Genomic DNA, 27,926 nt, shown 5'->3' with positions numbered 1-27,926 from the left:
ACCTAACCACTATCCCACACACCTAACCTAACCTAACCACTATCCCACACACCTAACCTAACCTAACCACTACCCCACACACCTAACCTAACCACTACCCCACACACCTAACCACTATCCCACACACCTAACCTAACCACTATCCCACACACCTAACCTAACCTAACCACTAGCCCACACACCTAACCTAACCTAACCACTATCCCACACACCTAACCTAACCACTACCCCACACACCTAACCTAACCTAACCGCTACCCCACACCCTAACCTAACCTAACCGCTACCCCACACCCTAACCTAACCTAACCGCTACCCCACACCCTAACCTAACCTAACCGCTAGCCCACACCCTAACCTAACCTAACCGCTAGCCCACACCCTAACCTAACCTAACCGCTAGCCCACACCCTAACCTAACCGCTAGCCCACAGCCTAACCTAACCACTACCCCACAACCTAACCTAACCACTACCCCACAGCCTAACCTAACCTAACCACTACCCCACAGCCTAACCTAACCACTACCCCACAGCCTAACCTAACCACTACCCCACACCCTAACCTAACCTAACCACTACCCCACACCCTAACCTAACCGCTAGCCCACAGCCTAACCTAACCACTACCCCACAGCCTAACCTAACCACTACCCCACACCCTAACCTAACCTAACCACTACCCCACACCCTAACCTAACCACTACCCCACAGCCTAACCTAACCTAACCACTAGCCCACAGCCTAACCTAACCACTAGCCCACACCCTAACCTAACCTAACCGCTAGCCCACAGCCTAACCTGATTATTGTTAAATAATCTTAACAACTGGGTAGTAGATTATAGGTAGACCGTGTTCCTGGCTCTATCCCTCTCTCCATCCATCTATCCCTCTCTCTATCTCTCCATCTATCCCTCTCTATATCTATCTATCCCTCTCTCCATCCATCTATCCCTCTCTATCTCTCCATCTATCCCTCTCTCCAACCATCCATCCCTCTCTCCATCCATCCATCCCTCTCTCCAACCATATATCCCTCCATCTATCCCTCTCTCCATCCATCTATCCCTCTCTCCAACCATCTATCCCTCTCTCTATCTCTCCAACCATCTATCCCTCTCTCTATCTCTCCAACCATCTATCCCTCTCTCCAACCATATATCCCTCTATCTCGCCAACCATCTATCCCTCTCTCCAACCATATATCCCTCCCTCCATCTATATATCCCTCTCCATCTATCCCTCCATCTATCCACGCCCCCCTCCCTCCCTCCCTCCCTCCACCCCTTTCTCCCTCCACACATCCCTCCTTCTCTCACTCTCTCCACCCCTCCACTAACCTCTGGCTACCAAACAGGTATCCCAGCATGCCTCCTGTTCCCAGGCCTGTCCAGAAGCCACCTCCTGTCCCTGAGCCTGGCACAGCACGGCCTCCTGGGTAATGCGGTCCATGGGTGAAGTTACTGTGGAAGCCATAGCCTGGGTTAGCACCGGCACAGCCTGGCGAGGACGGGCCTAGAAGGATAAGAGACACCGTTATTCAACCCCATCCAGGTATCATCAGGAATGAGAGGTAGGATAACAGGAATACAATATCAAATACAAATAAAATATGAGAATAAAGAACAAGAAATAGATGAGAACATTTTTATATCTGATCTGCAACTGGATCTCTGTGTATCATAATAATAATTCCTTTTATTTATATAGTGCATTTCAATAACCCAAAGACGCATATATATACTCTATCAATAATATCACTATACATGTACATACAGTATGTACAGCCACCCTGGTATTATATACAGATATATATGTCGTATTATCTACTGCCAACAGTGGGGCTGTTCCCTGAGCCTAATGCATGCACAGAGAAGAAAAGGGTATCTGCTCCAGGCAGTCCCGGCGCCATGGGCGGGCATTAGGGGGCCGGGCCCGCCCACTGAGTCAGCTGTGCCCACCCTGATAAAAAAAAAAAAAAAAAAAAATCAATCAAAGTCAACTATCCAAATCCTTAGTCGGGGACAGCCCTAGTGGGCACTGATGTCAACAACAACACTACTGAAGCTAGCACGGCACTCTGTGAGAATTCGTTTTCTACCCTCAAAAACGTCATTACAAAACATCGCCTTAGTATGCTTCATCGACGCAACTAAGGCCAATTTAATTCAGTTGGCATTTGAGAAGGACTTAACAAAAAAGTTCAGGAATGAGTGGAGGGGCATTGTTTTAAGAAGATTTCACTCTGTCCCCAAACACCGCTTGCCTCTCTACTTATGATGGTGAGTAGCCTGTGGAGGAATTTTGTTTGCTTTTTTATGCACCTTATTTTTGTCAGTTCAGTTCAGTTTGCCAGTGAATTCAGAAGTGTTGAATAAATGGAGACTTTTCAAAGATATAGAATAGAATAGAAATGTATTATCCTGAGGGAAATTTGACACTGCAAATCACTCAACATTAAACATTTAGACAGAACAAGTCACAAATAAGAATAACAAAACAAATGGCCTAAGAATAGAATAAAATGAAATAGAATAAAAATAGAATAAAAGATGCAGTAAATAAATACAGTAAAAATATACTGAAGTCTACAGTAGGTGTAATAATGCACAGTGCTGTTTAAAAAGTAAGAGTCCAGGAAGATGGTAATTGTCACTCTGTGCTCAGTGATGCAGTGAGGCACAGTGATGCATTGTATAGTCTGATGGCTGTCGGAATGAAGGACTTCCTGTGCCGTTCAGTGCTGCATTTAGGTAGTGTGAGCCTATAACATGCTCCTCCTGTCAGCCAAGTCTGTGTATAGTGGGTGGGAGGGGTTTTCCCTGATGGCCTGGAGCTTAGCAAGGTTCCTCCTCTCCGCCACCCTCGCTAGAGTCCAGCTCCACCCCAACCACGCTACTGGCCTTCTTGACCATCTTATCCAGCCTGTTTGTGTCCCCTGCTCTCAGTCCGCTGCCCCAGCAGGTCTGTTATATATATCCGTTCAGTCTGTTTTTGTATAAGTGAAAGTTCTTAAGATAGAGAGAAATTAGATTTTTCAATTGCCCCTCTGCTGTTTAGTTCAGCACCGTGGGCAGCGCCAAGCAAGCCACAGCGCCGCTGTCCCAGCTGAAACGTATAAAAGGGAACCTGTGTTGAAAAACCATTGTGCCCCCCCGAGAACATTTTATGCCCCCCCACTAATTTGTTTCTGCAGCCTGGTCTGGCTCCAGGGTAGATGGTAAATAAGTTAATTTCCCAAAAAGTTGGCGTGTTCCTTTAAGTGACCAAATCAATCCCTAACCGTAACCATTCATTCTACTGTTAAATAATAATAATACACTTTACATTTACATTTAGTCATTTAGCTGACGCTTTTATCCAAAGCGACTTACAAGTTCTGTACAACAAGTCATCAGGAAGGGCACAACTCTATCAGCTGAGTAACAATGTTCATCAAAGTGTTGCGTGTTACAGTGTAGGTTAGTATATTAGGACAAGTCCATGACAGTAAGGTTAGTTAGGGTTGGTTTTATTTTTATTTATTTTTTAGATACTGGTTGAAGAAGTGCGTCGTTAGTCGATGGCGAAAGATTGGACGGGATTCGGCTGTCCTAACTGGGGTGGGTAGTTCATTCCACCATGAACTGAGAATAGGCGGCTTCTCTTTGATGACCCTCCCGGAGCTTGGATAGGAGTAGGTCTGAGGCGGCCAGAAGATGCAGAGCGTAGGGGTCTTGAGGGTGTGTAGTTAGAGACCATTGACCGGAGGTAGGCGGGAGCGGTTCCCTTTGCCGCACGGTATGCTAGGTCGAGGGCCTTGAATCGGATACGTATACTTTATTTGTATAGTAAGTAAGTAAGTAAGTAAGTAAGTAAGTAAGTAAGTAAGTAAGTAAGTAAGTAAGTAAGTAAGTAAGTAAGTAAGTAAGTAAGTAAGTAAGTAAGTAAGTAAGTAAGTAAGTAAGTAAGTAAGCACCTTTCATACATGTCATGTAGGTCAAAGTGCTGTACACAAACATAGGCATATATAACGATAAAAGCAATAAAGTCACAGTGATCAGTTAAGATCAATGGTTAAAAAATGTTTTTTTTAAAGAAAAAATAACATAAAAATGAAAACAGTCAAGAAAGTTTGGGAGAACAGGTCCGCACAAACACGTCCGTTCAGTAGCAACCGGAAGTAGGAAGTGCACTAAACCAATGCACTTGTACAGTAGGTAGCAACGTTAGCTCTCATAACGTACTACGACTATGCTTGCACCTCATGGTACCAAAGCACCTCAAAGGCGCTAAAAACAAAATTACAAACATCTCAAAACAAACTGGTCAGACTACTGCTTGACCTTACTCCTAGAACCCACCTCACCCCTGCCCACTTTGACAACCTAGGATGGCTTAGAGTAGACGACAGAGTACAGCAACTTGCAATGGGCCTGGTCTACAAGATACACTACACGACCAAGGTACCCATGTACATGTCAAAATACTTCCCAAAGGTCAGTGAATACCACGATCACAACACCAGAGGGAGCTCCACAAATCATGTTAAACCCAGATTCGGCTCAAATAAGGGACTAAACACGTTTCGCAATTATGCCACATCAATGTGGAACGCCCTACCCAAAGCTGTAAAGGAATGTGGATCACTACCCACTTTCAAAATCTCTCTCAAGGGACACCTACGGGAGACTGCAATTCAACACTGGCCCCTGTAAATATCCTAACCCAACCCCCTCCAATGTACAGTCATTTACCTAGTATGGTTTTGTCAATAGTCCAATGTACAATTTTGTTTGTTTGTACAGTGTCTCCCCCCCCCTCAATGTACAGTTTTGCTTGTTTATACAGTGTGCCCCCCCCCCCAACCACATCCAATGTAGATTACCCAGTATGGTTGTCAATATCCCAGTGTACCCAACCCCCCCACCCAACCTCCTCCAATGTACAGTTTCTACGTCAAATGTATATACTCCCTTTTCTTGACTCCTTCTGTATCACAAACAGTACTGTATTTGCAAATCTGGTATGTCATAAATGTATAGATGTAGCAGTACTGACTATATGTATGTCATGTATGTCATATATGTCATATATGTCCTGATGAATTGAAAATGGGGGACCCTGATGTAAACAAGACGAAAGTCTTTCTCTGGTCTGCATCCCCTTAACAATTGTGTGTATTGAGCTGTACTGTATTGTACCCATTCTGCAATCTGTTAATAAAGTTTTCAATCAATCAATCAATCAATCAATCAATCAATCAATCAATCAGCCAGTTAGGAAGTAGGAAATGCACTAAACCAATGCACTTGTACTTGTTTAGCAGAAACCGGAAGTAGGAAGTAGGAAGTGCACTAAACCAATGCACTTGTACAGTAGGTAGCAACGTTAGCTCTCATAACATTAGCCAGTTAGGAAGTAGGAAATGCACTAAACCAATGCACTTGTACTAGTTTAGCAGCAACCGGAAGTAAGAAGTAGGAAGTGCACTAAACCAATGCACTTGTACAGTAGGTAGCAACGTTAGCTCTCATAACGTTAGCCAGTTAGCAGCTCCGGGTACAGCAGGTAGCAACGTTAGCTCTCATAACGTTAGCCAGTTAGCAGCTCCGGGTACTAAAAATAAAGCATCACATTAATAAGACAACAGTAATAAAAGTATGGCAATAGGCAAAGTACAGTAAAATAACATTTCAGTAAAAGATCAATACATAAAAAATAAACATAATAATAAAAACATTTCAATAAGATACTCGCTTTCCCTAAGGCATGGTACACTATTTGTAAGCTAGACTGTATAGGTACGTTTTTAATTTTCCTTTAAAAATGTGTATGGAGCTGACGTTCCTGATGTGTGTTGGTAGTGTGTTCCATAGTTTTGGGGCATAGTTGGCAAATGCCATACTTCCGATCCTCTTTTGGTTTCTGGGTGTGTCTAATAAACCTGTAGTGGATGACCGTAGCGTTCTTGAGGGCAGATAACTAACTAGGGAATTTGTTATGTATTTTGGGCCTTGCTCATTAAGAGCTTTATATGTCAGGAAAAGGACCTTAAAATCAATTCTATGAGTTATTGGAAGCCAGTGCAGAGTGGCTAGGACTGGAGTGGTATGTTCTCTTCTCTTTGTACGAGTTAGTAATCGAGCTGCAGAGTTTTGGATAAGCTGAAGCTTCCCAATGGTTGCTTTGGGAAGACCAGTTAACAGTGCATTACAATAGTCAAGCCGGCTTGAGACAAAAGCATGAATCAGGAAGTGTCGGGGGCAGCGTGAGCCTCCCACGCGTTACTCCTCGCCACTGAGAGATCGAGCTGCGCAGGTGAAAAGATGCGACTGCTGTTACCTCAAGTACCGGAGGGGACTTGTGCTATGTATGACTTAGTCCACATTGCAGCCGGCTTGTGGGAGGCAAGAAACTGCGTTCGTGACAGGGGAGGGTTGAATTGGATGATACGAAATTGGGATGGGAGAAAATATAGAAAATGGGAGAAAAAGTGGATAAAAAAAATAAAATAAAAAAAACATTGGTTTTATTTAACCATGGAGAGATTTCAGTTTTTACCTTTTTAACCTTCAGAGGGGCGACAGTATCTAACACTGTTGACAAGGTGCTGTGGAAGTTTTGCTGATTTAAGGAGGATTCACTGCATTGGTCATATGATTTCATCATACTAGAGAATTTTGCTTTAACTCTAGCGTCCAGAAGCCTTCTGTGAACTAGGAATTCGCTTCTGGTCCTATGTAATATTAGACTTGTACCATAGAACACACAATAATGGTCAGAAATTGGAATTTGTTTTACTGATACATTCTCAATGTTTAGCCCTGTTGTTATTAGTAGGTCCAGAGTGTTGCCATGTTGGTGGGTGGCCTCGTGAACATGTTGCATCAGTCCAAAACTGTCCAGTAGGTTCAGAAACTCGCAACCCCTGGGGTCATCCTTTTTGTTGATATGAATGTTTAGATCTCCATTAAGAATGATTCGATCATACCTGGTAATGCAGATCGATATGAGTTCTGAAAATTCCTGTATGAAGAGTGGCGAGTACTTTGGTGGTCGATACAATGTCACACACACTACTGGCCAGGGTTCGAAATTAACGGGGGCTTGGGGCAAAAATGCCCTCGAAAATTGACCAAATGCCCTCGAAAATCAGTTAAGGGGGGCAAGAAAAGCCCCAGACAGTTTACTAATTATATATATAATTATATATATGCTCTACAGTGCGAGCATTTCCCTCGTATTTGCCCCTAATAATATGTGTGTGCGAACCGGAAAAATAATTTACTTGCAGTGTGCGAGACGAGTGAAGATTACAAAACAGCTCCGCTGTTAATAGTTCAGAAACTGGACTGAAATTCATTTTTTGGGTGGAATGCAAGGAGGGAGGGAGGCGGGGCCCGCTGCGTGTTGCAGGGTGCTTGAGAGGTGCGAACGCAGACAGACAGAGAGCTCTGCTTTCATCAAGCATGCGTAGTGTAACTTAACGTTAGCAAGCTAAGCATCTGCATAGCGCGACCTGTGTAACGTTAAGTAACTTGTGTTCGGCGGGGAAAGACCGTTCCATTTGTAACACAACTTCAAAGAATAACATCCAAATCCGATCCCGATGCGCATTTCCTTCATTCCACAGCGCTGAGCGCGCAACGTATTTCATTGATCGATCTGGCCAGAGCCTATACTCACAAACGTTCCAGTGCTGTCTTCGGGATGATTTTAATCCAAACGTCCATTCAAAACTTGTATTATGAAATAATTCTGGGATGTCTGACTATTTCCCTATGCATTGGTGCGAGTTCAGCTGACAGTCCATATAGAGTCCATGACATATGTTCATGAGATGCTCTGTTCTTTTGTTGTGTTTGAGGTGGATGTTGTTGCGTGTGTGGGGTTTTTCATGTATCAATTTGAAACAAGCCTCTTGACTGTTGGAATTAGGGATGTTAAAAATAAAATAGCTAATAATATTATTCAATATTAGACATTCATTGATCCAGAGGCCCTCAGGGACAATCATATTTAATCTATTTAGATAGAGTATGTATGTATTATTTACAGATAATTGAAGGTACCTCAAAAGTTTCAAAACATGAAACCAAGCCATGTCACACATCGTGTGTGTGTGTGTTACTTGAACAATTGTCACTGTGCTCCTAAATTTCTTTGTGTGCTCCTAAATTTGTATTTAGATTTTATTTATTAACATTTTATTTAGGAGCACATGTGCTCCTTGGGGAAAAGGTTAGCGTAGAGCCCTATATATGGAGACATTAACATTACGTTATCAAACATAGGGACGAAGACTGTAAAAAAAAGTGTCAACAATGTTTTATAATCTTTATGTTAATTTTCATTATAAAAATGTTGTGCCCCCGAAATACAAAAAAAGCCCCCCAAAATCAATTAAGAGGGGCAAAAAAAGCCCTTGAAAAAAAAATTAATTTCTAACCCTGCTACTGGCAGTTCTGTTTTCAATACAATAGCAAGGTATTCAAATGATGAAAATGTTCCCAGGTCAATATCACTGCACACAAATTGAGTGGAGATGATGGCTGCTATTCCTCCTCCCCTCCCACTCTGTCTGTTTGATTGATAGAATTTAAAATTGGAAGGGCAGGTCTCAATCAGTGTTGCTACACCAGTGATGTTGTCTAGCCATGTCTCTACTAAAAACATACAATGTACACCATTTTTTACTATGAGTTCATTTATCAGAAATTATTTTTGTTTCAGCGCTCTAACGTTGAACAGTGCTAGTTTTAGCTGTACAGGTTTTGTAGTGGGGCGTGAGACAGTCTGTGGTTGAACACTGATATTGATTAGGTTCGATTTACATATGGGACGTGACAATGAGTAATTGATTAAACATCGTCTTGTTTGCTGATGATACCAATTTTTTTGCTCTGGAAATAATTTAAAGGAACTAGCTGAATATATTGTGTATGAAATGACAAAGCTAAAGAAATGGTTTGATGTAAATAAGCTATCACTGAATCTGAAAAAAACTAAATTTATGATTTTTGGCAATCGAAAACTAGATGAAAATATAGTACTGACAATAGATGGAGTTGATATAGAGAGAGTTAATGAATTTCGTTTTCTTGGTGTGATTATGGATGATAAATTAACATGGAAATCGCACATAGCACACGTTAAAAAAAAGATGTCCAAGAGTATTTTTGTTATGAATAAAGTAAAGGATGTGTTAGAGTATGAGGCAATGAGAACACTACTGTTCACTCATCTCACCTAATATCAGTTATTGTGTTGAAGTATGGGGGAATACTTATGGGACCAATATAAAACCATTATATATACTACAGAAGAGGGCCATAAGAATCACACATAAAGTGAGTTATCGAGAACACACAAATACATTATTTATTAAATCTAGAATAATTAAACTTGAAGACATGGTTAAGTTTCAAACAATGTTAATTATGTTTAGGGCAAGAAATAATACACTGCCAGAAAAACTACAACATCTTTTTCATTTAGAAAGTGAGTTTAGTAGGAGAAAATACAATTTTAAACATCAGTTTGCACGTACCACACTTAAACAGATGTGTCCTTCAGTTATTGGTGTAAAGTTGTGGAATTCTCTCCATAGCGAGCTTAAGGGATGTAATAGTGTTTATCAATTCAAAGAAAATTATAAAAAAATTATATTTAGTCAGTATGAAAATCGAATGTGATCTGAATAGTGAGATATTTTCTTTTCTTTTTTTTCTCTTTCTTTTATTCTTTATTATTATTATTATTTAATTTTTTTCTTGTTTAACTGTGGATTGTGAGTTTCTTGTATAATGGTATGAATTATTATTTGTGTAAATTAGGTTGTATGCCGACCATTAAGTAAATACTTCTTTAGTTTAGGAATAAGGGGCAGGTAACTATAAGATTTATTCTTCTTCCTGCTCCTTTTGTCCATGGAATGTTATTTATGATTGTGTAATGAAGAAACTCTGATTGTATGATTCCATGTGGCAAATAAAAACTCTGAACTGAACTGAATCTGAACTGATTGGTCTTCTGGTGGTCAGAACCGGGATGACACTCAGCGTGTTTCTTTGTAGGTAGGCTGCTTCTGTAGATAGTCTACAGAGCCAGATAGGCCTAGTTGTCAGGCCAGTGATGCTACACATTGTATGACGTTATGCTTTAGCACATTTACCCCCGATATGTTTGGATGGATGCCATCGGGTCTGTAATGGTCTTTCCTGGACCAGAGCAGATCAAAGTTATTTATATGGCAAAGTTCTGTAGCAGTACAATAGGTCTGTAGCCATTGGTGCAACCAGAACAAACGGCTAAATCGTTCAGATCCACGACCTATGGATGGAATGGGGCCGGACACAATGCATATTTTACCCAGACTCTCAACAGTGAGAATGAGTGATTCAAAGTCAGATTGGAGTTTAGCGGATTGTCTAGCCATTACGTCATTTGCTCCGATATGAATGATAGCGGTGTGGGCGGAGGGATATCTGTCGATGATTTCAGGAGTACACTCTAGTAAATCAGTAACCTTTAAACCGAAAAACAATATGTAATGCCGTGTGGTAGCACCTTTCATACAAAAATTGCAGCTCAAAGTGCTTCACAACTGAAAAAAGACAGGCATAAAATGAGCACACGAGTGACCAAAACAATCCCTAACCCCTAACATAGTATTGTCCATAGATGGAGTTGATATGGCGAGTTACTGAATTTCATTTTCTTTGTGTAATTATGGATGATAAACTAATATGGAAATCTCATATAGCACATGTTAAAAAAAAGATTCCCAAGAGTATTTTTGTTATGAATAAAGTAAAGGATGTGTTAGAGCAGGGGTCAGCAACCTTTACTATCAAAAGAGACACCCCCCCCCCCCCCCTCCCACAAAATAAAATGCTCAGGGAGCCGCACAACCTATTTACCCTTAAAATGAAGATAACAGTGTATAACGTTTTATATATCCCCAAGCAGACCCCACATTTAGCATAAAACGCCTGACAATTGCATACCCAAAGTAATTTGGGATTTATTATACTTTATACATATAGCACACAGTTTGTTGCATTAATGGAATTATAAAGCAACAAAAAGGAAAAGAAAAATACTTTTTATTGCTGTTTTTACCTGTTATAACAAAGTAAAACCTCAAACTCTTATGAAGAGGAGAAAAAAGACTGGCTGTGTAGACTTATTTTTAAATAAAACACAGAAGAGGAGACAAAACACTGGTGTCTGTAGACCGACTTTGAAATAAAACCCTGAACTATTCAGGTATATTTGAGTCCTTCCCTTATTTGTGGAACAAAATAAAAAGTAGTCCACTTTGAAAAAAGACTACCATGTGTAGACCTACTTTGAAATAAAACCCTGAACTATGCAGCTCTATTTGAGTCCTTTTGATTTGAAATCTTTATTTCGAACATATAAATGAATACAAACAAAATAAATAAACAAAATCAAAACATAACTCAAACTAAATAAATAACTAAACAAAAGCAAAACATAACTCAATTTACGTATGTTCGAAAAGGAGTAGGAAGAAGTATACACTTATTTAATCCTACCCCTTTTCCACTACTCAAATGAGTGTACTAATTCGACCGAACTAGTCATGGGAACATTCACTCTGAAGCACTGGTTATTTACGAACTGTTCGTTCTAAATCTGTCACAGAGAAATGTCAAAGGTACTCACAGTTACACGAGGGTTTCACACACAAAACCGGGGTGGTTTGAAAGCTCGGTGTTGCTAATAAACATTTTAAATATTTTTTATAAACTGGTCAACACTGCATTATTTCCGGCATTGGGTGCCGGTGGAAAATCTATAAAATAAAAAGTAAATGTTTCGTTTTTCGCAAATTTCGCACCACATATCAGGCACACAGGTAAGCCCCTGCATCGTTAGTCGTGAAAGCAAATGTATCTGTCCACGCTGAATTAAACCCTCTATTTTCCTCACTTTCCTTTTTTTGGATTTATCCATGGTTAGCTTACTGGGGGGTCGGAAACTCAAGATTAGCCACTTGCAGACGGCAGGGAGAGGCGCGGGGTGTGACGTACTGTATATTTTAGTTGATGAAATATTTTTTTATATTTTCATTTCAGTGTCACAGTATGACATCGATCTCCAAAATAAGAGAATTTTTTTTTTCTTTTTTTTTTTTGGGGCAGGGAGCCGCAGCTGATTGGCTAAAGAGCCGCATGCAGGTTGCCAACCCCTGTGTTAGAGTATGAGGCAATGAGAACAATCTACAGTTCACTCATCTCACCTTATCTCAGTTATTGTGTTGAAGTATGGGGGAATACTTATGAGACCAATATAAAACCATTATATATACTACAGAAGAGGGCTGTAAGAATCACACATAACATAAGACACAAACATAAATATTATTTATTAAATCTAGAATAATTAAACTTGAAGACATGGTTAAGTCTCAAACAGTGTTAATTATGTTTAGGGCAAAAAATAAGATACTGCCAGAAAAGTTACAAAATCTTTTTCATTTAGAAAGTGAGTTTAGTAGGAGGAAATAAAATGTTAAACATCAGTTTGTACGCACCTTGTGTCCTTCAGTTATTGGTGTAAAGTTGTGGAATTTTCATTCAATCTTTATTTATACTCGATAATACACTGAGTAATTAAACTCATTTACAGTGCCGTCGAGATGTTACATACACAAGTGTCACAGTGTGTTCATAAATATAAAGACATCAGACAATCAGAATAATTAAGAGCACATTTTAAAATACATAAAAAAAAAATAATAATAAAAAATCTTTTAAAAAGAATAAAATAGCTCAAAATTAAAACAGAGGTAATAATTTAAAAACAATTACATATTGTGGTGACCTGATTGGTCATTAAGGTTCTAAACCGACCCATAGACACTAGAGTGTCTAGTTTCAGTGTTTCCTGCAGGGTATTCCATGATGTAGGGCAGGGGTTCCCAAACTTTTCAGGCCGGGGCCCAGAAAATAAGGCGTCAGAGAGCCGCGGCCCAATGCACATCGTCTGGCTTTTTTTTTTTTTGCCATGCGACCGATTTTTTAAGCCAAATATCACTTCAAACCTATTAAGTTAGTTCAAGTTAGTTATTCATTTATATGTGCTATTTATGAGAGGGCTAACTTGTTGCAAAATAATAATGATAATAATAATAGCCTCATTAAAATACTATTGTTGCTTCGGTTGTTTTCAGCGTTTTATGTGCATAATCTGTTATTTAGTTTGAAATGTTCGTTGAAATAAGTAGATTTTTCGTTTTTGTTTATTTATTAAGTTAATATAAAACCATATAGTCACATTTTAGAATACAATAGAATAGAATTTTTGAATACAACTAGAAACACTGTCCTGGCCTGCTTCTAAGTTCAGTGGCCTGACAAAAAAAAATTAAATAAAAAAATAAAAAATAAATAATAAATTGTTTTTTTTTTTTTTTTTTTTAATCATCTCGCGGCCCATCCGTGGCTGCTCGCGGCCCACCTTTGGGTCGCGACCCCGACTTTGGGAACCACTGATGTAGGGCATAGGTGTCAAACTCACGGCCCGCGGGCCAAATCCGGCCCGCCACGTCATTTGATGTGGCCCCCCAAGAGCTCAGGTAAAAAAAGTTTTTTTTTTTTTTTACATTAATATTGGGTTAAAAAATAGCAGTGTTAAAATAATTGTGGGTTAATGCGTTAATAAAGCTTTAACTTTGACAGCCTTAGTTATTACACATTCTTACACATACATGTATGTTGAACATCTGAGGTAACAAAGGAAAAAAGCCAAAAGCACTTACACCTCAGACATTCTTTGACAATTTTACAGCCCAAAATACAAAAAAGATCCAGGCGGAATAGGTAACAAAGGGTTGAAGAAATATTGTCTGAACTGTCAGATGCAAACTGGCTGTGTGACATAACCGAGCATCTCGCTCAATTGAATAAAAAGCTGTAGGGACGCAAACAAGTCCCACCCAAAACTTGACCAATATAGTTGTGAACTGAGACAACCCTTATTTTGTTATTTTTGAGTACAGTTACAGTTGTGTGTTCATGCAGACACATAATAGCAATTTCATTACGAATTGAAAATGGGGGACCCTGATGTAAACAAGTCGAAAGTCTTTCTCTGGTCTGCATCCCCTTAACAATTGTGTGTATTGAGCTGTACTGTACTGTACCCATTCTGCAATCTGTTAAAGTTAATTAAACTATCTTCCATTAGTTGGATGTATGGCCTCTGCAAGGTTGTGTGCAGCCATTTGTTTTTGTAACATCTGCTACATCTGTCCCACGTGTTCTTTGCAGCTCACAGTTGTTAGTTCTGCCCCTCTTGACTGTGACAAAAAGGTTTTGAACAAACTTAATGTCATAGCTTGTATTTGATGATATTCTTCTTTGTTATTTACTTGAATGGTTTGATCATTGATTGGTGGAGTAATATGGGGTTCTGATAAACTAAAATTATTTGTTAAAATAACATAAGCTAACATATATTTTTACATTTATGCAAATGAATATGCAATATGTATAACTTGAATAAGTAATAAATACAGAAACACCATGTTTAACAATATGTAAATGTGTAGCTACATTTATTTTACATTACATTAACATTTATACGGTCTTTGGCCCTTTGAGGGCAACCATAATGCTGATGTGGCCCTCTGTGAAAATGAGTTTGACACCCCTGATGTAGGGGCAAAAAAGCCAAAAGCAGATCTACCAAGTTCAGTACAAACTCTAGGCACTCTAAGTGTAAGCCAAAAACTGTATTGTGTATGACAGGGTCAAGTGGTCCATTCCAATAAAGAACTCATATAATTTGGACAATCTCTAATTATGGCTTTATAGATAAAAAGATTACAATGCAACTTACGTCTCCCTGCCAGAGAGGCCCACCCGACCTTATTATATAGGATACAATGGTGAGTACCATAACTATCACCGGTGATAAATCTAATGGCTGAATTCTCTCCATAGTGAGCTTAAGGAATGTAATAGTGTTTGTCAATTCAAAAATAATTATTAACACTTTAATCGCCATGGGTTAAATTCATAATTTACCATCCCTCGCCAGCTCTATTTGTCTATGGAGAAGTTCCCCTTCTTTGCATGGCTATAACTTTTTAAATTCTATTGCTACATTGCCATTATTATGGCCCATTCAATGTCCTATATGTATTGTTCAGGGTGTAGCAACGTTAAACTTTTTCATTCACATATTCATACTAAAATATGGTCTAAAGTATAAGTATGTTTTTATCGTTTTCTGCAGCTTTCTTCAGAACGTGATTTATAGCCCTAAATGCATTATATTGATGATCAAATAGTTTGGTAGGAATCTGTGCGAGATGAAAAATTTCAACTGGACGTACTTCTAGAATGATCTACGTATGATCTGATGATGACCGGATGGGCGGGGGATCGTTTATAATTCCGTGGGCAGCGTTAGATGATTCATCCAGAGTGGGTCATATGTTCATCATAGCAGTTTATATGGAATACGTTCGAAAATAACGCTGAATCTTACCGTATGTTCCTTGCGCCGTTGGACGATCAGCGTGGAGTAGACAGTTTTCGATTATGGGATGTTGATCCTGATGAACCATTTCCAGGTTGTATAATACTATATACGTCCAAATAACGTTGTTTATTGAGTTAGGGCGAGCGATTGATCATCCAGTGTGTTGAGATGGAGTCCGGCTACCGATCGCGAGTGCCCGGAGCACATATGGATGAGCACTTCCTGTTTGGCGCGCCCCTCCCTCTTGGCCGATCTGCCGATCGGCCACCAGATGGCGCTCTCGAACCGTTAGACAGTTGAGTGGAGCTCACCAGTACATCTCAGGGCTCCGGAAAGGAAATATGATTTCGATGACAGATTTTTGAAATATTTACATCAAAGACAAGTTACAGCGTCTTCGGCAGAATGAGCATGGCTAGGAATGACGTCTTAACTCGTCCCCGGCGATCATAGTGTTAAAAGAAAATGTAGTCAGTATGAGATTCAAATGTGAATCTGAATAGTGATATATTTTCTTTTCTTTTCTTCTTTATTATTGTTATTATTATTATTGCTTAATCTGTGGATTGTTTGTTTCTTTGTATATGGTATGAATTATTATTTTGTGTAAATTAGCTTGTACGACGACCATCAAGTGATACTTGTTTAGTTTAGGAATAGGGGGCAGTTAACCATAAGATTTATTCTCTTCCTGCTCCTTTTGCCCATGGTAGAACTGTATTTATGTTTTTGTATGAAAACTGTATGATTGTATTGCTTCCATGTGGCAAATAAAACTCTGAATCTGAATCTGAACCCTATCCCTAACCCTATCCCTAAAGGCTCGCGAGGTAGAGCAGTCGTCTGGCAATCCGGAGGTTCCCGGTTCGATTCCCGCTCCTCCCGGGCAGCGTGTCAATGTGTCCTTGAGCAAGACACTTAACCCCTAATTGCTCCCTATGAGCAGGTTGGCACCTTGCATGGTTGCCTCCGCTGTCGGTGTGTGAATGTGTGAGTGAATGGGTAAAATGTGAGTAACAAATTGTAAAGCGCTTTGGATAAAAGCGCTATATAAAAAAGCAGCAATTTATAAAAAAGCAGCCATTTACCCCTATCCCTAACCAGCCAAGTAGCACTGACACTTCCACCAGGAACAAGCAGAGCATAAAAGAACCAAAGCCAACACCTCATGCTAAGGCTACATTTGAAAGTACTTGACTTCTAACATGCTTTACTAATCCTTTAACACGGGGTCATGCTAAAATAAAAGAACTTGACTTCTAACTTGCTTTACTAATCCTTTAACACGGGGTCATGCTAAAATAAAAGTACTTGACTTCTAACTTGCTTTACTAATCCTTTAACTGCTTGAGTGCCAAAAAACAACTTACTGTAAGTCATTTCTGGGCCTAAGTCGTTCAGTGCCAAAAAACTACTTAAGTAGTTTCTGGATAGTTTTTCCTTTTTTTCGATTTTAATACCCTATTCAATGTCAGGGAGCTGTATGTTGCCTGTAAAAGGCATACTGGGACTCTGAAGGTGCAGTATCGGCCAGATCCTGCTAGTAGGCAGTATCGAGAGTGCTACACTGACCGGGTGCAGACCGGGTGCTACACTGAAAATGCTCCGGGGGCTCTTTTCCTCGTAATGGTGAACCTAGGTGTTACAAAGGGTCAGATTAAACCGAATATATATATTTATTGCTTGAGATCCCTTGTATAATATTTGTATATCGTTTGATATCCCTTGTATATTCTTTGTATATATACACGGAATATCCCTTTACCTGGGTACAAACCAGACCATAATATTCGTTCTCCTATTGGACAGCGCCAACGACCATACCCCCAATGGCAAGTTCAAAGGCAACGCCAAGGCATGTCTCAACATGTCCAGGTTTGCGCAGTAATACGAGACAGAACTGAGGTTGGCACTAGATAATTCACCTTACGTATAAATACGGCGCAGGTGGAAACAGCAGCAATTCGTTCATTACTAGTAAAGCCTTCACCACGAGACAACGTGCAGTGAAGTGGGCAACTTTGCCTCTGAATAGAGCCTTGAGAACCGCGTGCGAATATATTGCTAAAGTGTCAGAGTTTAACGCAGTACCGTTGAGTTCGACTTATTCTAATGTGAAGTAATAGTCTATCATTTATAGTGTATCGTGCGGCTACCGTTCTTCAGTGACCAGCATTACCACCGGTTCGTCGTGTATATAGCTAGTGCACTTATCCAGGCTGGGCGGCCTAAACTCGTGCCCCCACCCGAGGAGTCCTAGACGAGAACCGTTGGATATGTACACCGGAGAACCTACCCCGGCGACTGCAGAACCTTTTCTGGTTGGATTATATTGCTTTGGTACCGTGACTGCTGGAGCAGAGAACCGTCTACCCCACTATTGTGTGGGATCTACCCCCCGTGAGGAGCATCCCTCGAGCCCGCCTCTAGGAGGAGGCTGGCTAGCTTTCATCCATGCTGTCGTGCATACTGGATTATAGCTGTTGCTTTGTCTACCGATCAAGGGAGTACTGCACTGGTTCCTGTATCTGGAACCTCGTTATTCCTCGTTGACCCAGACTTTGCACCCGAACATTCCTCTACCCTGCCGGCCTTACACCCGGAGGGAACCCCCCAGTGTCTCCAGCTGGTACTAGTGTGCCTTATGTAATTGCTATGCTACAGGTGGCGTCAGTTTAGACCCATCTTACTATTCTCATTGACTTACGCTCTTGACCTACTTTACGTGTGTTCTTCGCCTTACAAGCGCGAGTATAATTCTCAATCTGTAACCTAACGTTGCTTGCTCTGATAATAATAAATACCCTCTAAATAGAACTTTATGTGTCATTGCCGTATTCTTGTGTGGGTGTTCACCATATATATATTCATGTACTGTATGGCCAGTAATTAAAGTACATAACTAAGTAGTGGTTTAATAATACCATACTCTCAATACAGTCAGGGAATTGTACCCCTCAGTTACACTAGGGCTTCACCGATCGCATTGAATAGTTTTCGGGACCCCAGAACCATATGCTGTGGTGGATTATATCGTGGACCAAATGGACATACGATCTACCAGATGGCGATCAAATAATTGGAATATTCTTTTTGGAATCCCACCAGCCACAGGTAAGAACAATTTTACGTCAATTTCAGCTTGATGTGCATTGTTTTCATAGCCATCCCCCTGATCAACGTATGTTGTGGTAATAACGAATGCCGTTATAACTTATTGGCAATCAATTAATCAGAAACGCCCCCCCCCCCCCCCCTTTCATGCATTCATGATGAAACATAATACCGATCATATGCATTTGGTTTTTTAATTGTAGCGTGTGTAGGGATGAAACGCCAATGGATTTAGTATAATACACGTTGCAGCGTATAACCAGCCTCCCATGAATTAGCCCGGATCATTCCGAAATAACACTCATATTCACCACGGTATAAAACGGGAACGTATGGATGGAGAAATTATTTCTTTTTTGCATCTTGAACGGAAGGTTATTACTGTCAAATGATCATGGTATTGTATCCATAGCTATTGAATATAGTTATAGCTCTACAAACAAGGTGATGCACTCCTATAGTTTAATGCGTGGCAGTGCATAGCTGGGGCCCGAAAACAGCGCGGCACTCAAAGTGTTAACATGGGGTCATGCTCAAATAAAAGTACTTGACTTCAAACTTGCTTTACTAATCCTTTAACATGGGGTCATGCTAAAATAAAAGTACTTGACTTCTAACGTGCTTTATTAATCCTTTAACATGGGGTCATGCTAAAATAAAAGTACTTGACTTCTAACATGCTTTACTAATCCTTTAACACGGGGTCATGCTAAAATAAAAGTACTTGACTTCTAACATGCTTTATTAATCCTTTAACATGGGGTCATGCTAAAATAAAAGTACTTGACTTCTAACATGCTTTACTAATCCTTTAACACGGGGTCATGCTAAAATAAAAGAACTTGACTTCTAACATGCTTTACTAATCCTTTAACATGGGGTCATGCTAAAATAAAAGAACTTGACTTCTAACATGCTTTACTAATCCTTTAACACGGGGTCATGCTAAAATAAAAGTACTTGACTTCTAACATGCTTTACTAATCCTTTAACATGGGGTCATGCTAAAATAAAAGTACTTGACTTCTAACTTGCTTTACTAATCCTTTAACTGCTTGAGTGCCAAAAAACAACTTACTGTAAGTCATTTCTGGGCCTAAGTCGTTCAGTGCCAAAAAACTACTTAAGTAGTTTCTGGATAGTTTTTCCTTTTTTTCGATTTTAATACCCTATTCAATGTCAGGGAGCTGTATGTTGCCTGTAAAAGGCATACTGGGACTCTGAAGGTGCAGTATCGGCCAGATCCTGCTAGTAGGCAGTATCGAGAGTGCTACACTGACCGGGTGCAGACCGGGTGCTACACTGAAAATGCTCCGGGGGCTCTTTTCCTCGTAATGGTGAACCTAGGTGTTACAAAGGGTCAGATTAAACCGAATATATATATTTATTGCTTGAGATCCCTTGTATAATATTTGTATATCGTTTGATATCCCTTGTATATTCTTTGTATATATACACGGAATATCCCTTTACCTGGGTACAAACCAGACCATAATATTCGTTCTCCTATTGGACAGCGCCAACGACCATACCCCCAATGGCAAGTTCAAAGGCAACGCCAAGGCATGTCTCAACATGTCCAGGTTTGCGCAGTAATACGAGACAGAACTGAGGTTGGCACTAGATAATTCACCTTACGTATAAATACGGCGCAGGTGGAAACAGCAGCAATTCGTTCATTACTAGTAAAGCCTTCACCACGAGACAACGTGCAGTGAAGTGGGCAACTTTGCCTCTGAATAGAGCCTTGAGAACCGCGTGCGAATAAATTGCTAAAGTGTCAGAGTTTAACGCAGTACCGTTGAGTTCGACTTATTCTAATGTGAAGTAATAGTCTATCATTTATAGTGTATCGTGCGGCTACCGTTCTTCAGTGACCAGCATTACCACCGGTTCGTCGTGTATATAGCTAGTGCACTTATCCAGGCTGGGCGGCCTAAACTCGTGCCCCCACCCGAGGAGTCCTAGACGAGAACCGTTGAATATGTACACCGGAGAACCTACCCCGGCGACTGCAGAACCTTTTCTGGTTGGATTATATTGCTTTGGTACCGTGACTGCTGGAGCAGAGAACCGTCTACCCCACTATTGTGTGGGATCTACCCCCCGTGAGGAGCATCCCTCGAGCCCGCCTCTAGGAGGAGGCTGGCTAGCTTTCATCCATGCTGTCGTGCATACTGGATTATAGCTGTTGCTTTGTCTACCGATCAAGGGAGTACTGCACTGGTTCCTGTATCTGGAACCTCGTTATTCCTCGTTGACCCAGACTTTGCACCCGAACATTCCTCTACCCTGCCGGCCTTACACCCGGAGGGAACCCCCCAGTGTCTCCAGCTGGTACTAGTGTGCCTTATGTAATTGCTATGCTACAGGTGGCGTCAGTTTAGACCCATCTTACTATTCTCATTGACTTACGCTCTTGACCTACTTTACGTGTGTTCTTCGCCTTACAAGCGCGAGTATAATTCTCAATCTGTAACCTAACGTTGCTTGCTCTGATAATAATAAATACCCTCTAAATAGAACTTTATGTGTCATTGCCGTATTCTTGTGTGGGTGTTCACCATATATATATTCATGTACTGTATGGCCAGTAATTAAAGTACATAACTAAGTAGTGGTTTAATAATACCATACTCTCAATACAGTCAGGGAATTGTACCCCTCAGTTACACTAGGGCTTCACCGATCGCATTGAATAGTTTTCGGGACCCCAGAACCATATGCTGTGGTGGATTATATCGTGGACCAAATGGACATACGATCTACCAGATGGCGATCAAATAATTGGAATATTCTTTTTGGAATCCCACCAGCCACAGGTAAGAACAATTTTACGTCAATTTCAGCTTGATGTGCATTGTTTTCATAGCCATCCCCCTGATCAACGTATGTTGTGGTAATAACGAATGCCGTTATAACTTATTGGCAATCAATTAATCAGAAACGCCCCCCCCCCCCCCCTTTCATGCATTCATGATGAAACATAATACCGATCATATGCATTTGGTTTTTTAATTGTAGCGTGTGTAGGGATGAAACGCCAATGGATTTAGTATAATACACGTTGCAGCGTATAACCAGCCTCCCATGAATTAGCCCGGATCATTCCGAAATAACACTCATATTCACCACGGTATAAAACGGGAACGTATGGATGGAGAAATTATTTCTTTTTTGCATCTTGAACGGAAGGTTATTACTGTCAAATGATCATGGTATTGTATCCATAGCTATTGAATATAGTTATAGCTCTACAAACAAGGTGATGCACTCCTATAGTTTAATGCGTGGCAGTGCATAGCTGGGGCCCGAAAACAGCGCGGCACTCAAAGTGTTAACATGGGGTCATGCTCAAATAAAAGTACTTGACTTCAAACTTGCTTTACTAATCCTTTAACATGGGGTCATGCTAAAATAAAAGTACTTGACTTCTAACGTGCTTTATTAATCCTTTAACATGGGGTCATGCTAAAATAAAAGTACTTGACTTCTAACATGCTTTACTAATCCTTTAACACGGGGTCATGCTAAAATAAAAGTACTTGACTTCTAACATGCTTTATTAATCCTTTAACATGGGGTCATGCTAAAATAAAAGTACTTGACTTCTAACATGCTTTACTAATCCTTTAACACGGGGTCATGCTAAAATAAAAGAACTTGACTTCTAACATGCTTTACTAATCCTTTAACATGGGGTCATGCTAAAATAAAAGAACTTGACTTCTAACATGCTTTACTAATCCTTTAACACGGGGTCATGCTAAAATAAAAGTACTTGACTTCTAACATGCTTTACTAATCCTTTAACATGGGGTCATGCTAAAATAAAAGTACTTGACTTCTAACATGCTTTACTAATCCTTTAACACGGGGTCATGCTAACATTCTGTATCACCTACCAGTGAAGTCCGGTCTGAAGCCTGGGGGCGGGGGTCCTGCAGCGAATCCATGGCGATTATCTCCAGCGTCCCCCTCCTGCCCCCCCTGGGCCGTGTTCCCACTGAGGAAGAGCTTGTAGACGCCGTAGCCTAGCAACAGTAGCACGGCAACTCCCCAGAGGCTGCCGGAACCCTCGCTCGCCAATGGCTCCTGGTTACCATGGTAATGCTTTTTACCGGAGGAACCACCGAAGAAACTTGACGGCATATTCTCCAAAAGCTGTGAGAGAGAGAGAGAGAGAGAGGAGAGAGAGAAAGAGAGAGAGAGAGAGAGAGAGAGAGAGAGAGAGAGAGAGAGAGAGAGAGAGAGAGAGAGAGAGAGAGAGAGAGAGAGGAGAGAGAGAGAGAGAGAGGAGAGAGAGAGAGAGAGAGAGAGAGGAGAGAGAGAGAGAGGAGAGAGGGAGAGAGAGAGGGAGAGAGAGAGAGAGAGAGAGGGAGGGAGAGAGGGAGAGAGAGAGGGGGGGAGAGAGAGAGGGGGGGGAAGAGAGGGAGAGAGAGAGGGGGGGGAGAGAGGGAGAGAGAGAGAGGGAGGGAGAGAGGGAGAGAGAGGGGGGGAGAGAGGGGGAGAGAGAGAGAGAGAGAGATGGTATGACTACTGCTATTAGCATAATGTTTAACCACTTAAGGATCAGACCATCACGCACACATCGCGGCACTTTGCCCTCGTCTGTCGGCTTTTATGACAAAGATGGAACTCCCTCTGGTGTTGTGGTCGTGGTATTCACTGATCTTTGGGAAGTATTTCGACATGTACATGGCTGGGTACCTTAGTGGTGTAGTGCAGGGGTCGGCAATAGGCGGCCCGCGGGCCGAAATGGGCCCGCCAGCAATAATTTCTGGCCAGTCAGTTTATTTTGAGAATATGATGTTTATTTTACGCGCAGGAAATATTAACTTGTGACGCCAGAGTGTCTTTGTGAAGCTGTATCTATCTATTCATCATATCTATGTCTGTCACTATAGCCAATTGAAATGCTAGAAATGGTCACGTGGACTGGGAGAACCAATGGAATTTCACTTTCACTTCCGCGTTTGGGATACGATCATGCGAGCGACTAACGTTTGCAAAAATGTGTTAAAAATAACAAAACAAACGTCTTTGGATAGCTTCTTTGCAACGGGGAAATACCAACGGAGGAGCCAGAAGAGGAGCCTACGACCTCCAAGACACATAAAGCTTCTTTTAATAAACAGGAGTCATACTTAAAATACGGGTTTATCGCAACAGGTGACTCTCGCGTGTTGACATGGCAACACGAGGCAATGAAGCAACTGTGTTCAAGTTGGCAGAAGATAAAGTAGTTGCATTCAACGCGAGTGGACATTTGACATGTTACAAACATTAGCAGGGATTTTGGAGGACCGAAACAGAAACAATAATAAGCCCAGGGCAGGGCTGCATTATGGTGAGTTGTGTTTTAATAATAATAATACATTCGATTTATAATACACCCGCCGTTGTGCTGTAAATCAAATGCCCACCCTACTGATCTGTTCATGCGTTATAATAATAATAATACATTCGATTAATAATACACCCGCCGCGGTGCTGCAAATCAAATGCCCACCCTACTGATCTGTTCATGTGTTATAATAATAATAATACATTCGATTTATAATGCGAGCACCTGCATTAAAATCAAATGACTGATCTGTTCATGTGTTATGCACCCGAGAGGCACTTTATAATAGAAAAAAAGACAGTGCAAACATGTATATGTCGCTTACAGTTTATTATGCCTATGCAGCTCGTTTATTTTGACAGAGTTAAAAAAAAATCACTATCATTATATTAAATTAGCCATTGTTTTTGATACTGGCCCGCCATTCAATGGTTTGGGGAACATTTGGCCCGTGAGCAAACCTAATTGCCGACCCCTGGTGTAGTGTATCTTGTAAACCAGGCCCATTGCAAGTTGCTGTACTCTGTCGTCTACTCTAAGCCATCCTAGGTTGTCAAAGTGGGCAGGGGTGAAGTGGGTTTTAGGAGTAAGGTCAAACAGTAGTCTGACCAGTTTGTTTTGTGATGTTTGTAATCTTGTTTTTAGCGCCTTTGAGGTGCTTTGGTACCATGAGGTGCAAGCATAGTCGTAGTACCCTTGAATGAGTGCTCCTGCCAGAGTCTTCAGGGTATTCTTGTTTACCAGAGAGGAGATCCGGTACAAGAATCGAGTTTGTTGGTTGACTTTTTTTTACATTGGATGCCATTTTGTCACAGGAAACATTAGCCTCTAGGATGGAACCCAGGTAGGTAATATCTTCTTTCCTTGTGACAATATTGTCACCGACTGTAACTGAGAAGCCGTCGGTCTTGCTGAGTTTGTTATTTGATCCAAAGAGAATGGACCAGGTGTAATGATAGTTTGTTATCAGCGAGCCATATGCAGATTCTGCAGAGTTCAGAGCTGAGGGCTTTTTCAACCTGTAACTTGTCCCTGTCAGAGACCAGCAGGGCTGAGTCGTCCGTGAACAGGAACAAGTTGCATAAATTAGGAACAGTAGCTATCCTAGTATGCCTCCTTGTGGAACACCACAGCTCACTGGGAGGGGGGGGGGGGATAGTGTACCGTTAACCTCCACCACCTGTTCTCTCCCCTCCAGGTAGGATTGCATCCAGCTCACTGATGAACTATCAAAACCAATTGCTTTTAGCTTGTCAATCAGAATGGAGTGATTGACAGTGTCGAGATGGAGGTAAGAATAGAAACAGGGCGGTAGTTGCCTGGGTCTAATTTGCTGCATTTTTTGTGCAGGGGGGTCACTCTCGCAATTTTGAAGTCCTTGGGGACGTGTCCCTGTTTTATGGAGAGGTTTATTATGTGTGTGATGACTGGGGTGATGGCGGCTGCTGAGTCTCTGAGGAATTTGGAGGGGATGTTGTCATGGCCAGTGGCCTTGTTAGGTTGGAGGGCGCTCAGTTTTTTGAGCACCTCATCTGTTGTTACCATTTCGAGTTTGAAATCATCTTTGCAGAAGGCTAGGATGTGTTCTACCCCAAAATGCCCTGAGTGGGAGGGTAGTTTAATAACCAGTGTTGTGGCTATGTTTGTAAAGAAAATGTTTAAGTAATTGGCTACATCCAGCTTGTCTGTGATGAGTGTTTTCTGTCTTTATGTTGATGTTTGTAAATCTTTTATGTTTAGTTTTTTACTGCAGCCTAGTTGGTTGTTGAGTAATTTCCAAAGTTCACAGGGTTTGTTTTTGTTTTCCTCAGTTTTGTCATTGATGACATTTATTTTTGCAGATTTGATCATGGTGTTTACATCGTTTATTAGTCTGTTTCTTTGTTGTTTGAGTTCAACCACGTGGGCTTGGAGTTCACTGTTTGAGCTTTTGGTAAGCTTTGACTGACTTTTATGAAGTTCAGAGCATTTTTTGTCTCTGGTTTTCATAGCGGTCAGTATTTCAGTGTGCATCCATGGCTCAGCACGATTTTAACCCTGGTGGTTCTTAGGGGGGCCATGTTGTTTAGTATTGATGAGAATTTGGTTTTGAAACCAAGCCATGTTTTTTGAACTAGTGTACCATTGAGCTCATCTGACCAGTCCAGACTCTCCAGTTCTTGGTTAAAGGCCTCGCTAGAGTAGGTTTTGAGGTCCCTAGATGTGACTGTTTTGTGACAGCCTGCCTTTTGTTTTAGCTTTTTGCGGGTACAGAATATCATATAATGATTGCATAACCTGCATGCTATAAGGGTTAGGGGGCTAGGGTCTTTACTCGTGGCTACATTTGAAAGAAGAAAAAAACGCAACTTTAATTCATACAGTCTGTAGAGATGGATTGATGGCGTGATGTCATTTGTGACTCGCCGTGACCAAACCCGATTTGATCCGCAAAGGGGGAGGTGCTCTGAAATGAACAAATGTCTTGCTGTCCAGAAAATCCCAAAAATCGAAATCTTGATTTTTTTTACATATTTGAATTGTCATTAATCTGTTCCATTATTTGCCCTTAGTTGCAAACTTAAATACAACTTGTAAATGAGGTAATTATTGCTATAATAGTTCCACAAATTTTCTTTCAATTGAGGATAAAAAACTACACGAGCGGGCTTGGGCCTGTCCACAGGGGGCTTAATAGGTGTACTTATAGGTGTTAACACACAGACGTCATTATTTAGCTCTCCTTTCTCAGAGAGAGAATAACACACTATTAATACACTATCTTAATGTTATAAGTTATAAGCAACGTAACGCAGTGTCTAAAAAAAAGATTAAAAAAAAAAGAGGCCTTGACGGCCGTTATAAAACGCGTGTTTTAACTTAATTAAAAACCATTAAAACACAGTTCGAATTTTAGGAGCGAACGAATTTCGTTAGGGTGCATTTTTTCCAACCTAATGGCTAAAAGTAAATTAATTTAATACGGAAACGGAGTGATAAAAAATGGCTTTTTCATCGGAGCGAGAGATTATTATTATTGTGGGGGCCCTGATGTAAACTATTTTCTGCGCTGGCATTCAGCACGGAATCTGTTAATACAGTTAAAAGTAAGTTGTTGTTGTTGTTGTGTCTTTCACTACCACACTACATGTATTTACATCTAAATACATCTAAATGCTTAACTGTTACTGTCTGGACTTTATGAATGCGCGCAGCACCGTGTATCCCTCCTGTCTGGACGTTATGAATGCGCGCAGCACCGTGTATCCCTCCTGTCTGGACGTTATGAATGCGCGCAGCACCGTGTACCCCTCCTGTCTGGACGTTATGAATGCGCGCAGCACCGTGTATCCCTCCTGTCTGGACGTTATGAATGCGCGCAGCACCGTGTATCCCTCCTGTCTGGACGTTATGAATGCGCGCAGCACCGTGTATCCCTCCTGTCTGGACGTTATGAATGTGAATGTGCGCAGCACCGTGTATAGGCAGGGGAGATGAGGCGCGCGTTAACGAAAGGTTATGTAGATAACCTAGTTATGTTAGTATTGGCTGAGCGTCCCGCTCTGAGCCTTACGAGATACTCTGTGATACATATTGTATCTCCCACGAATAAAAAACACATGCACCCCACCTGTATGGGGCCCCGCCCCTAATGGTGGCCACCACCCATATAACCATGACCCTGGTCATGAAACACCCTTCCTCGCCAAAAAACCCGTCCCAGGAAAAGATCCCTCAAGAGGGAACTCAGGGCGCGCAGAGCGGGACGCTCAGCCAATACTAACATAACTAGGTTATCTACATAACCTTTCGTTATGTGCCGTATTTGCTATCGCGTCCCGCTCTGAGCCTTACGAGATAATGGGGAAGAGCGGGCGCGAGACCCGACAGATGTACCCCCTGAGGACCCGTAAGCCCACATCAAGGGGTGCGGGGAGCCCTGTCACCCCATCCTTCCTAATGAAGGGGGGGCGCAGTCAA

The 27,926-nt window shown here is 41.2% G+C and overlaps 1 pseudogene across 1 annotated transcript in view; it reads right to left on the bottom strand.

Moving 5' to 3' along the window:
* The window catches only part of LOC311237583 (store-operated calcium entry-associated regulatory factor-like), a 118,727-nt pseudogene that overhangs the window by 29,346 nt on the left and 61,455 nt on the right, over positions 1-27,926 (bottom strand). The window contains exons 4-5 of the transcript XR_014620986.1: positions 22,525-22,783; positions 1,342-1,516 (exon numbers count right to left, since the gene is read on the bottom strand). The product of XR_014620986.1 is annotated as a store-operated calcium entry-associated regulatory factor-like (transcript). The remainder of the gene's footprint in view (positions 1-1,341; positions 1,517-22,524; positions 22,784-27,926) is intronic.

This window comes from Notolepis coatsorum (assembly GCF_963971535.1).
Source record: "Notolepis coatsorum genome assembly, contig: SUPER_11_unloc_1, whole genome shotgun sequence".
In the NCBI taxonomy this organism is placed as follows: Eukaryota; Metazoa; Chordata; class Actinopteri; order Aulopiformes; family Paralepididae; genus Notolepis; species Notolepis coatsorum.
This window is presented reverse-complemented; position numbering and strand designations above follow the sequence as displayed.